The sequence below is a fragment of the Scyliorhinus torazame genome, chromosome 12 (genome assembly GCF_047496885.1).
Source record: "Scyliorhinus torazame isolate Kashiwa2021f chromosome 12, sScyTor2.1, whole genome shotgun sequence".
Lineage (NCBI taxonomy): Eukaryota > Metazoa > Chordata > Chondrichthyes > Carcharhiniformes > Scyliorhinidae > Scyliorhinus > Scyliorhinus torazame.
In genome coordinates, this window is record NC_092718.1 from 150,202,258 (window position 1) to 150,216,457 (window position 14,200).

The following is a 14,200-nucleotide window of genomic DNA, read 5'->3' on the forward strand; positions in this document are numbered from 1 at the left end:
CCCCCCCCGTCTCATTCCCCCCCCCCGTCTCATTCCCCCCCCCCGTCTCATTCCCCCCCCCCGTCTCATTCCCCCCCCCCGTCTCATTCCCCCCCCCGTCTCATTCCCCCCCCCCGTCTCATTCCCCCCCCCGTCTCATTTCCCCCCCCCGTCTCATTTCCCCCTCCCCGTCTCATTTCCCCCTCCCCGTCTCATTTCCCCCTCCCCGTCTCATTTCCCCCTCCCCGTCTCATTTCCCCCCCCCGTCTCATTTCCCCCCCCCGTCTCATTTCCCCCCCCCCGTCTCATTTCCCCCCCCCCTCCCCCGTCTCATTTCCCCCCCCCCCGTCTCATTTCCCCCCCCCCCCGTCTCATTTCCCCCCCCCCCCGTCTCATTTCCCCCCCCCCCCGTCTCATTCTTCTCCCCCCCCCCCGTCTCATTTCTCCCCCCCCCCCGTCTCATTTCCCCCCCCCCCGTCTCATTCCCCCCCCGTCTCATTCCCCCCCGTCTCATTCCCCCCCCCGTCTCATTCCCCCCCCCGTCTCATTCCCCCCCCGTCTCATTCCCCCCCCGTCTCATTCCCCCCCCGTCTCATTCCCCCCCCGTCTCATTCCCCCCCCGTCTCATTCCCCCCCCGTCTCATTCCCCCCCCGTCTCATTCCCCCCCCCTCATTCCCCCCCCGTCTCATTCCCCCCCCGTCTCATTCCCCCCCCGTCTCATTCCCCCCCGTCTCATTCCCCCCCCGTCTCATTCCCCCCCCCCCCCCCGGTCCCTGTGCCCCCCCCCCTGGTCCCTGTGCCCCCCCCCCCGGTCCCTGTGCCCTGGTCCATGTGGCCCCCCCCCCCCCGGTCCCTGTGCCACCCCCCGGTCCTGTGCCCCCCCCCGGTCCCTGTGCCCCCCCCGGTCCCTGTGCCCCCCCCCCCGGTCCCTGTGCCCCCCCCGGTCCCTGTGCCCCCCCCGGTCCCTGTGCCCCCCCCGGTCCCTGTGCCCCCCCCCGGTCCCTGTGCCCCCGCCCGGTCCCTGTGCCCCCCCCCGGTCCCTGTGCCCCCCCCCGGTCCCTGTGCCCCCCCCGGTCCCTGTGCCCCCCCCCGGTCCTGTGCCCCCCCCCGGTCCCTGTGCCCCCCCCCGGTCCCTGTGCCCCCCCCCGGTCCCTGTGCCCCCCCCGGTCCCTGTGCCCCCCCCCGGTCCCTGTGCCCCCCCCCGGTCCCTGTGCCCCCCCCCGGTCCCTGTGCCCCCCCCCCCCGGTCCCTGTGCCCCCCCCCCGGTCCCTGTGCCCCCCCCCCCGGTCCCTGTGCCCCCCCCCCGGTCCCTGTTCCCCCCCCCCCGGTCCCTGTGTCGTCGTCCCCGGTCCCTGTGCCCCCCCCCCCCCGGTCCCTGTGCCCCCCGGTCCCTGTGCCCCCCCCGGTCCCTGTGCCCCCCCCCGTCCCTGTGCCCCCCCCGGTCCCTGTGCCCCCCCCCCGGTCCCTGTGCCCCCCCCGGTCCCTGTGCCCCCCCCGGTCCCTGTGCCCCCCCCCCGGTCCCTGTGCCCCCCCCCGGTCCCTGTGCCCCCCCCCGGTCCCTGTGCCCCCCCCCGGTCCCTGTGCCCCCCCCCGGTCCCTGTGCCCCCCCCGGTCCCTGTGCCCCCCCCGGTCCTGTGCCCCCCCCCGGTCCCTGTGCCCCCCCCCGGTCCCTGTGCCCCCCCCCGGTCCCTGTGCCCCCCCCCGGTCCCTGTGCCCCCCCCCGGTCCCTGTGCCCCCCCCCGGTCCCTGTGCCCCCCCCCGGTCCCTGTGCCCCCCCCGGTCCCTGTGCCCCCCCCCGGTCCCTGTGCCCCCCCCCGGTCCCTGTGCCCCCCCCCCGGTCCCTGTGCCCCCCCCCGGTCCCTGTGCCCCCCCCCGGTCCCTGTGCCCCCCCCCGGTCCCTGTGCCCCCCCCCGGTCCCTGTGCCCCCCCCGGTCCCTGTGCCCCCCCCCGGTCCCTGTGCCCCCCCCGGTCCCTGTGCCCCCCCCCGGTCCCTGTGCCCCCCCCCGGTCCCTGTGCCCCCCCCCGGTCCTGTGCCCCCCCCCGGTCCTGTGCCCCCCCCCGGTCCCTGTGCCCCCCCCCGGTCCCTGTGCCCCCCCCCGGTCCCTGTGCCCCCCCCGTCCCGGTCCCGCTGTGCGTCGTCCCCGGTCCCTGTGTCGTCGTCCCCGGTCCCTGTGCCCCCCCCCCCCGGTCCCTGTGCCCCCCCCCCCGGTCCTGTGCCCCCCCCCCCCCCGGTCCCTGTGCCCCCCCCCCCCCGGTCCCTGTGCCCCCCCCCCCCCCCGGTCCCTGTGCCCCCCCCCGGTCCCTGTGCCCCCCCCCCGGTCCCTGTGCCCCCCCCCCGGTCCCTGTGCCGTCGTCCCCGGTCCCTGTGCCGTCGTCCCCGGTCCCTGTGCCGTCGTCCCCGGTCCCTGTGCCGTCGTCCCGGTCCCTGTGCCCACCCCCCGGTCCCTGTGCCCACCCCCCCCGGTCCCTGTGCCCACCCCCCCCGGTCCCTGTGCCCACCCCCCCGGTCCTGTGCCCACCCCCCCGGTCCCTGTGCCCACCCCCCCGGTCCCTGTGCCCACCCCCCCGGTCCCTGTGCCCACCCCCCCGGTCCCTGTGCCCACCCCCCGGTCCCTGTGCCCACCCCCCCCGGTCCCTGTGCCCACCCCCCCGGTCCTGTGCCCACCCCCCCGGTCCCTGTGCCCACCCCCCCGGTCCCTGTGCCCACCCCCCCGGTCCTGTGCCCACCCCCCCGGTCCCTGTGCCCACCCCCCGGTCCCTGTGCCCACCCCCCCGGTCCCTGTGCCCACCCCCCCGGTCCCTGTGCCCACCCCCCCGGTCCCTGTGCCCACCCCCCCGGTCCCTGTGCCCACCCCCCCGGTCCCTGTGCCCACCCCCCCGGTCCCTGTGCCACCCCCCCGGTCCCTGTGCCCACCCCCCCGGTCCCTGTGCCCACCCCCCCGTCCCTGTGCCCACCCCCCCGGTCCCTGTGCCCACCCCCCCGGTCCCTGTGCCCACCCCCCGGTCCCTGTGCCCCACCCCCCGGTCCCTGTGCCCACCCCCCCGGTCCCTGTGCCCACCCCCCCGGTCCCTGTGCCCACCCCCCCGGTCCCTGTGCCCACCCCCCCGGTCCCCTGTGCCCACCCCCCCGGTCCCTGTGCCCACCCCCCCGGTCCCTGTGCCCACCCCCCGGTCCCTGTGCCCACCCCCCCGGTCCCTGTGCCCACCCCCCCCGGTCCCTGTGCCCCCCCCCCCGGTCCCTGTGCCCCCCCCCCCGGTCCCTGTGCGCCCCCCCCCGGTCCCTGTGCCCCCCCCCCCCCCCGGTCCCTGTGCCCCCGGTCCCTGTGCCGCCCCTCGGTCCCTGTGCCCCCCCCCCGTCCCTGTGCCCCCCCCCCCCCGTCCCTGTGCCCCCCCCCCCGGTCCCTGTGCCCCCCCCCCCGGTCCCTGGGCCCCCCCCCCCCGGTCCCTGGGCCACCCCCGGTCCCTGGCCACCCCCGTCCCTGGGCCACCCCCGGTCCCTGGGCCACCCCGTCCCTGGGCCACCCCCGGTCCCTGGGCCACCCCCGGTCCCTGGGCCACCCCCGGTCCCTGGGCCACCCCCGGTCCCTGGGCCACCCCCGGTCCCTGGGCCACCCCCGGTCCCTGGGCCACCCCGTCCCTGGGCCACCCCCGGTCCCTGGGCCACCCCCGGTCCCTGGGCCACCCCCCGGTCCCTGGGCCACCCCCGGTCCCTGGGCCACCCCCGGTCCCTGGGCCACCCCCGGTCCCTGGGCCACCCCCGGTCCCTGGGCCACCCCCGGTCCCTGGGCCACCCCCGGTCCCTGGGCCACCCCCGGTCCCTGGGCCACCCCCGGTCCCTGGGCCACCCCCGGTCCCTGGGCCACCCGGCCCCCCGGTCCCTGGGCCACCCCCGGTCCCTGGGCCACCCCGTCCCTGGGCCACCCCCGGTCCCTGGGCCACCCCCGGTCCCTGGGCCACCCCCGGTCCCTGGGCCACCCCCGGTCCCTGGGCCACCCCCGGTCCCTGGGCCACCCCCGGTCCTGGGCCACCCCCGGTCCCTGGGCCACCCCCGGTCCCTGGGCCACCCCCGGTCCCTGGGCCACCCCCGGTCCCTGGGCCACCCCCGGTCCCTGGGCCACCCCCGGTCCCTGGGCCACCCCCGGTCCCTGGGCCACCCCCGGTCCCTGGGCCACCCCCGGTCCCTGGGCCACCCCCGGTCCCTGGGCCACCCCCGGTCCCTGGGCCACCCCCGGTCCCTGGCCACCCCCGGTCCCTGGGCCACCCCCGGTCCCTGGGCCACCCCGTCCCTGGGCCACCCCCGGTCCCTGGGCCACCCCCGGTCCCTGGGCCACCCCCGGTCCCCTGGGCCACCCCCGGTCCCTGGGCCACCCCGGTCCCCTGGGCCACCCCCCGGTCCCTGGGCCACCCCCGGTCCCTGGGCCACCCCCGGTCCCTGGGCCACCCCCGGTCCCTGGGCCACCCCCGGTCCCTGGGCCACCCCCGGTCCCTGGGCCACCCCCGGTCCCTGGGCCACCCCCGGTCCCTGGGCCACCCCCGGTCCCTGGGCCACCCCCGGTCCTGGGCCACCCCCGGTCCCTGGGCCACCCCCGGTCCCTGGGCCACCCCCGGTCCCTGGGCCACCCCCGGTCCCTGGGCCACCCCCGGTCCCTGGGCCACCCCCGGTCCCTGGGCCACCCCCGGTCCCTGGGCCACCCCCGGTCCCCTGGGCCACCCCCGGTCCCTGGGCCACCCCCGGTCCCTGGGCCACCCCCGGTCCCTGGGCCACCCCCCGGTCCCTGGGCCACCCCCGGTCCCTGGGCCACCCCCGGTCCCTGGGCCACCCCCGGTCCCTGGCCACCCCCGGTCCCTGGGCCACCCCCGGTCCCTGGGCCACCCCCGGTCCCTGGGCCACCCCCGGTCCCTGGGCCACCCCCGGTCCCTGGGCCACCCCCGGTCCCTGGGCCACCCCCGGTCCCTGGGCCACCCCCGGTCCCTGGGCCACCCCCCGGTCCCTGGGCCACCCCCGGTCCCCTGGCCACCCCCGGTCCCTGGGCCACCCCCGGTCCCTGGGCCACCCCCCGGTCCCTGGGCACCCCCGGTCCCTGGGCCACCCCCGGTCCCTGGGCCACCCCGGTCCCTGGGCCACCCCCGGTCCCTGGGCCACCCCCGGTCCCTGGGCACCCCGGTCCCTGGGCCACCCCCGGTCCCTGGGCCACCCCCCGGTCCCTGGGCCACCCCCGGTCCCTGGGCCACCCCCGGTCCCTGGGCCACCCCCGGTCCCTGGGCCACCCCGGTCCCTGGGCCTCCCCCGGTCCCTGGGCCTCCCCCGGTCCTGGGCCTCCCCCGGTCCCCTGGGCCTCCCCGGTCCCTGTCGTCTCCCCCTGCCCCCCCGTCTGTTCTCCCCTGCCCCCCCGTCTGTTCTCCCCTGCCCCCCCGTCTGTTCTCCCCTGCCCCCCCGTCTGTTCTCCCCTGCCCCCCCGTCTGTTCTCCCCTGCCCCCCCGTCTGTTCTCCCCTGCCCCCCCCCGTCTGTTCTCCCGCCTCCCCCTGTCTGTTCCCCCACCCCTCCCGTCTGTTCCCCACCCCTCCCCGTCTGTTTCCCCACCCCTCCCCGTCTGTTCCCCACCCCTCCCCGTCTGTTCCCCACCCCTCCCCGTCTGTTCCCCACCCCTCCCCGTCTGTTCCCCACCCCTCCCCGTCTGTTCCCCACCCCTCCCCGTCTGTTCCCACCCCTCCCCGTCTGTTCCCCACCCCTCCCCGTCTGTTCCCCACCCTCCCCGTCTGTTCCCACCCCTCCCCGTCTGTTCCCCACCCCTCCCCGTCTGTTCCCACCCCTCCCCGTCTGTTCCCCACCCCTCCCCGTCTGTTCCCCACCCCTCCCCGTCTGTTCCCCACCCCTCCCCGTCTGTTCCCCACCCCTCCCCGTCTGTTCCCCACCCCTCCCCGTCTGTTCCCCACCCCTCCCCGTCTGTTCCCCACCCCTCCCCGTCTGTTCCCCACCCCTCCCCGTCTGTTCCCCACCCCTCCCCGTCTGTTCCCCACCCCTCCCCGTCTGTTCCCCACCCCTCCCCGTCTGTTCCCCACCCCTCCCCGTCTGTTCCCCACCCCTCCCCGTCTGTTCCCCACCCCTCCCCGTCTGTTCCCACCCCTCCCCCGTCTGTTCCCCCACCCCTCTCCCCGTCTGTTCCCCACCCCTCCCCGTCTGTTCCCCACCCCTCCCCGTCTGTTCCCACCCCTCCCCGTCTGTTCCCCACCCTCCCCGTCTGTTCCCCACCCTCCCCGTCTGTTCCCACCCCTCCCCGTCTGTTCCCCACCCCTCCCCGTCTGTTCCCCACCCCTCCCCGTCTGTTCTCCACCCCTCCCCGTCTGTTCCCCACCCCTCCCCGTCTGTTCTCCACCCCTCCCCGTCTGTTCTCCACCCCTCCCCGTCTGTTCTCCACCCCTCCCCGTCTGTTCTCCACCCCTCCCCGTCTGTTCTCCACCCCTCCCCGTCTGTTCTCCACCCCTCCCCGTCTGTTCTCCACCCCTCCCCGTCTGTTCTCCACCCCTCCCCGTCTGTTCTCCACCCCTCCCCGTCCCCCCCGTCTTTCTCCACCCCTCCCCGTCTGTTCTCCACCCTCCCCGTCTGTCTCCACCCCTCCCCGTCTGTTCTCCACCCCTCCCCGTCTGTTCTCCACCCCTCCCCGTCTGTTCTCCACCCCTCCCCGTCTGTTCTCCACCCTCCCCGTCTGTTCTCCACCCCTCCCCGTCTGTTCTCCACCCCTCCACGTCTGTTCTCCACCCCTCCCGTCTGTTCTCCACCCCCTCCCCGTCTGTTCCCCACCCCTCCCCGTCTGTTCCCCACCCCCCCCCGTCTGTTCCCCACCCCCCCCCGTCTGTTCCCCACCCCCCCCCCGTCTGTTCCCCACCCCCCCCCCGTCTGTCCCACCCCCCCCCCGTCTGTTCCCCACCCCCCCCCGTCTGTTCCCCACCCCCCCCCCCGTCTGTTCTCCACCCCCCCGTCTGTTCTCCACCCCCCCGTCTGTTCTCCACCCCCCCGTCTGTTCTCCACCCCCCCGTCTGTTCTCCACCCCCCCGTCTGTTCCCCACCCCCCCCCGTCTGTTCCCCACCCCCCCCCCCGTCTGTTCCCACCCCCCCCCCGTCTGTTCCCACCCCCCCCGTCTGTTCCCCACCCCCCCCCCGTCTGTTCCCCACCCCCCCCCGTCTGTTCCCCACCCCCCCCCCCGTCTGTTCCCCACCCCCCCGTCTGTTCCCCACCCCCCCGTCTGTTCCCCGCCCCCCCCCGTCTGTTCCCCGCCCCCCCCCGTCTGTTCCCCGCTCCCCCGTCTGTTCTCCGCTCCCCCCGTCTGTTCTCCGCTCCCCCGTCTGTTCTCCGCTCCCCCCGTCTGTTCTCCGCTCCCCCCGTCTGTTCTCGCTCCCCCCGTCTGTTCTCCGCTCCCCCCGTCTGTTCTCCGCTCCCCCCGTCTGTTCTCCGCTCCCCCCTGTCTGTTATTCGCCCCCCTCTCTGTTCTCCGCCCCCCCCCGTCTGTTCTCCCCCCCACTCTTTCCCCCCACTTCCCAACTCTTTCCCCCGCTGTGTCTTTCCCCCACTCTTTCCCCCACCGTCTCTTTCCCCCACTCTTCCCACTCCCGCCGTCTCTTTCCCCCACTCTTCCCCCTCCCGCCGTCTCTTTCCCCCACTCTTCCCCCTCCCGCCGTCTCTTTCCCCCACACTTCCCCCTCCCGCCGTCTCTTTCCCCCACTCTTCCCCCTCCCGCCGTCTCTTTCTCCCACTCTTCCCCCTCCCGCCGTCTCTTTCCCCCACTCTTCCCCCTCCCGCCATCTCTTTCCCCACTCTTTCCCCCCTCCTGCCCCCCCCACTCTTCTCCCCCCTCTTCTCCCCCCTCCGCCCACTCTTCCCCCCCCCGCCGTCTTTCCCCTCCCGCCGTCTCTTTCCCCCACTCTCTCTTCTCCTCCCCCCCCCCCCCCCCCCCCATCTCTTTCCCCCACTCTTTCTCCCCCCCCCCCCCCCCCCCCCATCTCAATTATACATTATTCTGCAGTCGGTTTAGCTTTGTTCTTATGACGCTCTCTCGGCTTCATAAGCTTCACAAGTTTGTAAATGTATATGTGGCCTGAGCTGGCCATCTCAAATCTTGCTCAAATGCCATTTAGTAACTCCTTTGGACAGCTTTTGGTACCCTTCATTTGAATCACCAGTGTCAAACTGAAAGATCTCTGGAATGGGATCAGCAGATCTCTGCATTTGATGAGCAAAGTGTATTTTTGAAAGGAGCATTCCCACTAATGCAGTAATTTGCTTTCCCTCAGAAAATTGCTGCACTGAGGAAAGCCAAGAAACAATGAGAATGACTACAAAATAATTAACCATTTTGTTAGCTATACAATGAGTTGTGATTGTACACTTAAAGGCCATTGATAAATACAGCATATCGCATCTCTTTCATTGCAGCGTTAATGGAAGCCTACTTGTGACACTAATAAAGATTATTCTTATTCCTCCCCATTAACCCCAGGTTTCTTTTGAAGTTACTTAGTAAAACTGCAGGTGGCAGTTTGTTATGAAGTGGAATAATTCCACATTGTGTGTCCAACTTTCTATTGATCCCAGCAATCGTGTTTATTCACTACATAATGAAGATCATGGTTTGCATCAGGAGATCTTACGCTTTGAAAAGATGAAGTGCAGTCTGTTTTCCTGCAACATAGTTCTTCATTTAGTGAAGACGCTTTGTAGTATTTCTCAGTGACCCCTTTTAATATAGTTTTTTGATTGTTAGTTTGAGGTAGCGTGAGATCGGGGCATTTGTATGAAATTCATAAGATCATAGGAATTTGGAGCAAAAGTAGGCGATTCAGCCTCTCGATCCTGCTCTGCCATTCAGTAAAATCATGGTCGATCTGATCCTGGCCTGAATTCTATTTTTCTGACGGCCCCCCCATAACTCCTGACCCTGTTACAGATGAAAAAAATCTGTTTAATTTAGCCTTGAATATATTGAATGATCCAGTATCCACTGCTCTATGGGGAAAAGGCTTCCAAAGACTAATGACTGAAGTGAAGAAATTCCTCCTCCTCTCCCTCTTATTTTGACACAGCACCTTTAGGTCTAGATTCTCCCAAGAGGAAAAACATCCTCTCAACTTTGAGTCTCCCTTAGAATCCTATGGTTGAATGAGTTGTCCTCTCATTCTTCTAAACTCCAATGAGTAAAGGCCCAACATGCTCAGTTTTTCCTTATAAGATAATCTCTTCATTCCAGGAATCAGCCTAATGAACCTCCTCTAAACTTCTTACAGTACAAATACATCCATCCATCCTTAAGGAGACCAGAACTCTGCACAGTATCCCAGGTGTGGTTTCACCAATGCCCTGTACAGTTGTAGCAAGACTTCCTCATTTTTATACACCCTCTTGCAATAAAGGTAAATATTCAATTTGCCTTCTTAATTAGATGCTGTATCTGGATTGGATTTGTTTATTGTCATGTGTACCGAGGTACAGTGAAAAGTATTTTTCTGCGAGCAGCTCAACAAATCATTAAGTCATGGGAAGAAAAGGGAAGAAAAGAAAATACATAATAGGGCAACACAATGTATACAATGTAACTACATAAGCACTGGCATCGGATGAAGCATACAGGGTGTAGTGTTAATGAGGTCAGTCCATAAGAGGGTCATTTAGGAGTCTGGTAACAGCGGGGAAGAAGCTGTTTTTGAGTCTGTTCGTGCGTGTTAACATCTGCATGTTAACTTTCTGTGACTCATCTACCAGGACACCCAGATCCCTCGTCCCAAAAAAAATTTGTACTGCGGAATTCTGTCATCGCTCAATAGTATTTTGTTTTTCTATTCTTCCTCTCAAAGTAGACAACTTCACATTTTTCCACTTTATACTCAGTTGCCAATTTTTTGCCTATTCACTTAAGGTACCTATATCCCTTCTTTGTATTCTCCTCCAATGTATCTTTGAGTCATCAGAACATTTGGCACAAATACAGTACATTCATCCAAGTCTTTAACGTAGATCATAGTTAGTTGAGGCCCAGCATTGATCCCTTCTGCACTCCACTAGTTAAGATTTGCCAATCTGATAATGACCCACTGATCCTATTTGGAAGATGCCAACCAATGCAGCCACTTCCTTTCAGACCGAGGTGCAGGCAATTACCCCCATGGGACTTGTCATCCTTTAGTCAATTAATTTTTCTAGGTTTTTTTCTTCAGTGATCATGATTGTTTTAAGTTGTTTTCTTTTCTCCCTGCTTTTGTTTTACTACACTTGGGATAATTTTAGTCTCTTTTATTGTGAAGACAATGCAAAATATGTTCAAAGTCTCTGCCATTTCCTTGCTTTCCATTATGAATTTCCAGTCAATAGGACCAAGGGTCAATTCAGCTACTTGTTTTCATTTTTTATATGCCTGTAGAAGCTTTTACTGTCGGTTTTTAATGCTTCTTGTTTTCTCTTTCCCATTTCTCCTTTTTTTAAGTCTTCCTGGTTTGTAAGATTTTTTAAATCTTCTGACCTACCGCTAATCGTTGCAGCATTATACACCTTTTCTTTCAATTTGATACCATCCTTAACTTCCACAGATGGTACATTCTTGTAGAACTTTTCTTTCTCAATGGAATATATTTTTGATTTATGAAATATCTCTCTTTATATAGTCTTATCTTTTAACCTATTTTCCCATTCCACCTTGGATAACTCTGTTTTCATAACCTGCAATTGCCTTAAGACACTAGACAGACATATTGTTCCAAGATACTCTCCCAATTCACTCTTATGAACCCATCCTCCAGGTCACTCTTGCCGATTTGATTCGGCCAATCTATATGAAGATTCAAATTTCCAACAATTATTGAAGTACCTCTCTTGCATGCCCCTAATATTTTTTTGATACTTTCTCCTGCAGTGTAGCTACTCCCTCAGTGTAGCTCCTGTCTATGACCTATAAACTACTCCCATGAGTTACTTCTTTCCTTTGTGACTTGTTAACTCCATCCAAATTCATTTTACATTTTGATCCTCTGAACCAAGATCATTTCTCACTACTGTACTAATCTTATCCTTCATCAATTGAGCCACACATTCTTCCGAAATGTCAAAAACACTTGAATATTCAAACCCCAGCCATGGTCACTTTGCTACCATGTCTCTGTTTAGCGTACATTTCTGTTTGTACTTTCGATTCACTAGTCCCAGTGCGGTTCAGGTGAAGATCACCCCAATGGTACAGTTCACTCTTTTCCCCATGCTGGTGATAGTGCCCCAGAATCAAAATCCATTTTTCCCATGCCCAATCTTTGAGCCACATATTCAACTCTGATCTTAGTTACCCATACCAATTTGCTCAATTTACAAGATACACAATTTGATGTCTACACTTCTTCCTCACCCCACCCCCTCAAGATTTTGAAATGGAAACAGTGAATTGCAAATAGAATTCCTTGCACAGGGAATACTCCTGATATCTCTGCCTTTACCCAATATTCTGAAAATAACATTGGGGAGGGTGGAGAGACAAGTAAATATGCATGTCCAATTCTCTAAGATATAAAGATTATGGTGCTTTTTCAGCGAAAGTATTTATTGTTCCCACCCAGGATATTAGATCAATTAAATGATCTAATCTGAGAACTGCAAATTGATAACTTTGCTTTTAACATAAAATCAGCATAGATATGATGATCCAAATAGTCGCTTCCTGTGCTGTATCATTCTATCAATACTGAAATTAAGAAACATCAACAGGAGTAAGTCTTGTGATTGGCAGCTCTATAATCAAGTAATAATAATCTTTATTAGTGTCACAAGTAGGCTTACATTAACACTGTAATGAAGTTACTGCGAAAATCCCCTAGTCACCACACTCCGGCACCTGTTCGGGTACACTGAGGGAGAATTCAGAATGTCCAATTCACCTAACAAATACATCTTTTGGGACTTGTTGGAGGAAACCGGAGCACCCGGAGGAAACCCATGCAGACACGGGGAGAATGTGCAGACTCCGCACAGAAGTGATCCAAGTCGGGAATCGAACCCGTGTCCCTGGCGCTGTGAAGCAACAGTGCTAGCCACTGTGCCACCGTGCCGCCCAAGTAGAGTTTGATTTGAAATGTGCAGTCATTTATTTTTTAAAGAGCAGGCTTCCTTCTAAATGAAAAATGCCTTTCTGCTTTTAGCAATGTCATCTTTTATTTGCTAGAATATTTTCGCAGATCTTAATCAAAACATGTGAATTATTGAGCTGACTAATTATCTTGTATGTCATTTTTTTAAAAATATGTTTTTATTAAGAATTTTTCAACAATATTTTCCACCTTACAAACAAACCCCCCCCCCCCCCCCCCCCCGCCCCCCCCAATAACAAAGAAAAGAAAAAGAACTCGCATGGCAAGACATGAACATGGCAAGTCAATAAGATACAGAACTTTGTACATTGGAATCTTCCTGTACGTGTCAGTTTCCGGATCATTCATGTGTTTTCTTGCTCAAATGCCCCCCCAGCGGAACCCCCCTTCTCCCCCCCCTCCCCCCCCCCCTCCTCTTCCCCCCCCCCACCTCCCTCCTCTCCCCTCCCCCACAAACGATGTCACCCCCTCCCCCCCTGGGTTGCTGTTGCTGCTGTCCGACCTTCATCTAACGCTCCGCGAGATGGTCTAGGAACGGTTGCCAACGCCTGTAGAACCCCTGCGCAGACCCTCTCAAGGCAAACTTTATCCTTTCCAACTTGATAAACCCTGCCATATCATTTATCCAGGCCTCCTCGCTGGGGGGGCTTTGCCTCCTTCCACATTAGCAAGATCCTTCGCCGGGCTACTAGGGACGCAAAGGCCAGAATGCCGGCCTCTTTCGCCTCCTGCACTCCCAGCTCGTCCACTACTCCAAATAGTGCTGGCCCCCAGCTTGGCTTGACCCGGACTTTCACCACCTTAGATACTGTTCCCGTAACTCCCCTCCAGTGCTGGGCATGACCAAAACATATGGACATGGTCCGCCGGACTTCCTGAGCACCTCCCACATCTGTCCTCCACTCCAAAGAACCTACTCAGCCTCGCCCCCGTCATATGCGCTCTATGAACCACCTTAAATTGTATCAGGCTAAGCCTGGCACAAGAGGAAGAGGAATTAACCCTACTTAGGGCATCAGCCCATAGCCCCTCTTCAATCACCTCCCCCAACTCCTCCTCCCATTTACCCTTCAGCTCCTTTACCAAAGCCTCCCCCTCTTCTTTCATCTCCTGGTATATCGCCAACACCTTGCCCTCTCCGACCCAGACACCCAAAATCACCCTATCTTGAATCCCCTGTGCCGGGAGTAGCGGAAATTCCCTCACCTGCCGCCTCACAAACGCCCTCACTTGCATGTACCTAAAAGCGTTTCCCGGGGGTAGCCCAAACTTCTCCAGCGCCCCTAAGCTCGCAAACGTCCCGTCAATGAACAGGTCCCCCATTCTTCTAATCCCTGCCCGATGCCAGCTCTGAAATCCCCCATCCATCCTTCCTGGGACAAACCGATGGTTGTCTCTGATCGGGGACCACACCGAGGCTCCCGTCGCACCCCTGTGCCGTCTCCACTGCCCCCAGATCTTTAGCGTTGCCGCTACCACCGGGCTCGTGGTGTACCTTGTCGGCGAGAGCGGCAGCGGTGTCGTCACCAGCGTCCCCAGGCTCATTCCTTTGCAGGACTCCAACTCCAACCTCTTCCACGCCGCCCCCTCTCCCTCCATCACCCACTTACGGATCATTGCCACGTTGGCTGCCCAATAGTAACCACCCAGCTTCGGCAACGCCAACCCTCCTCCATCTCTGCTACGCTCCAAGAACCCCCTCCTTACCTGCGAGGTCTTGCTCGCCCACACAAATCCCATAATGCTCCTGCTTACCCTCTTAAAAAAGGCCTTAGTAATCACAATTGGGAGGCATTGGAATACAAAAAGAAATCTCGGGAGGACCACCATTTTAACCGACTGTACCCTACCCGCCAGCGAGAGTGGCAACATGTCCCACCTTTTAAAATCCTCCTCCATCTGTTCCACCAACCGCGTCAGATTAAGTTTGTGCAGTGCCCCCCAGCTCCAAGCTACCTGAATCCCCAAGTATCGAAAGCTCCTTTCCGCCCTCCTCAACAGTAGGTCGTCTATCCCTCTTCCCTGGTCCCCCGGATGGATCACAAAGAGCTCACTCTTCCCCACATTGAGCTTATAGCCCGAAAAGTCTCCAAACTCCCGTAGG

At 62.7% G+C, this 14,200-nt stretch overlaps 1 protein-coding gene across 9 annotated transcripts in view; it reads left to right on the forward strand.

Annotated features, from left to right (window-relative positions):
- Positions 1–14,200, forward strand: part of eif4h (eukaryotic translation initiation factor 4h) — a 255,384-nt gene that overhangs the window by 12,807 nt on the left and 228,377 nt on the right. For 4 of the 9 annotated variants that reach the window (XM_072469176.1, XM_072469177.1, XM_072469184.1 and 1 more), the window contains exon 2: positions 9,259–9,384. The exons of the other annotated variants lie outside the window; for them this stretch is intronic. The gene's annotated coding sequence lies outside the window, so the exon portion shown is untranslated. The remainder of the gene's footprint in view (positions 1–9,258; positions 9,385–14,200) is intronic. 9 annotated transcript variants of the gene reach the window in all.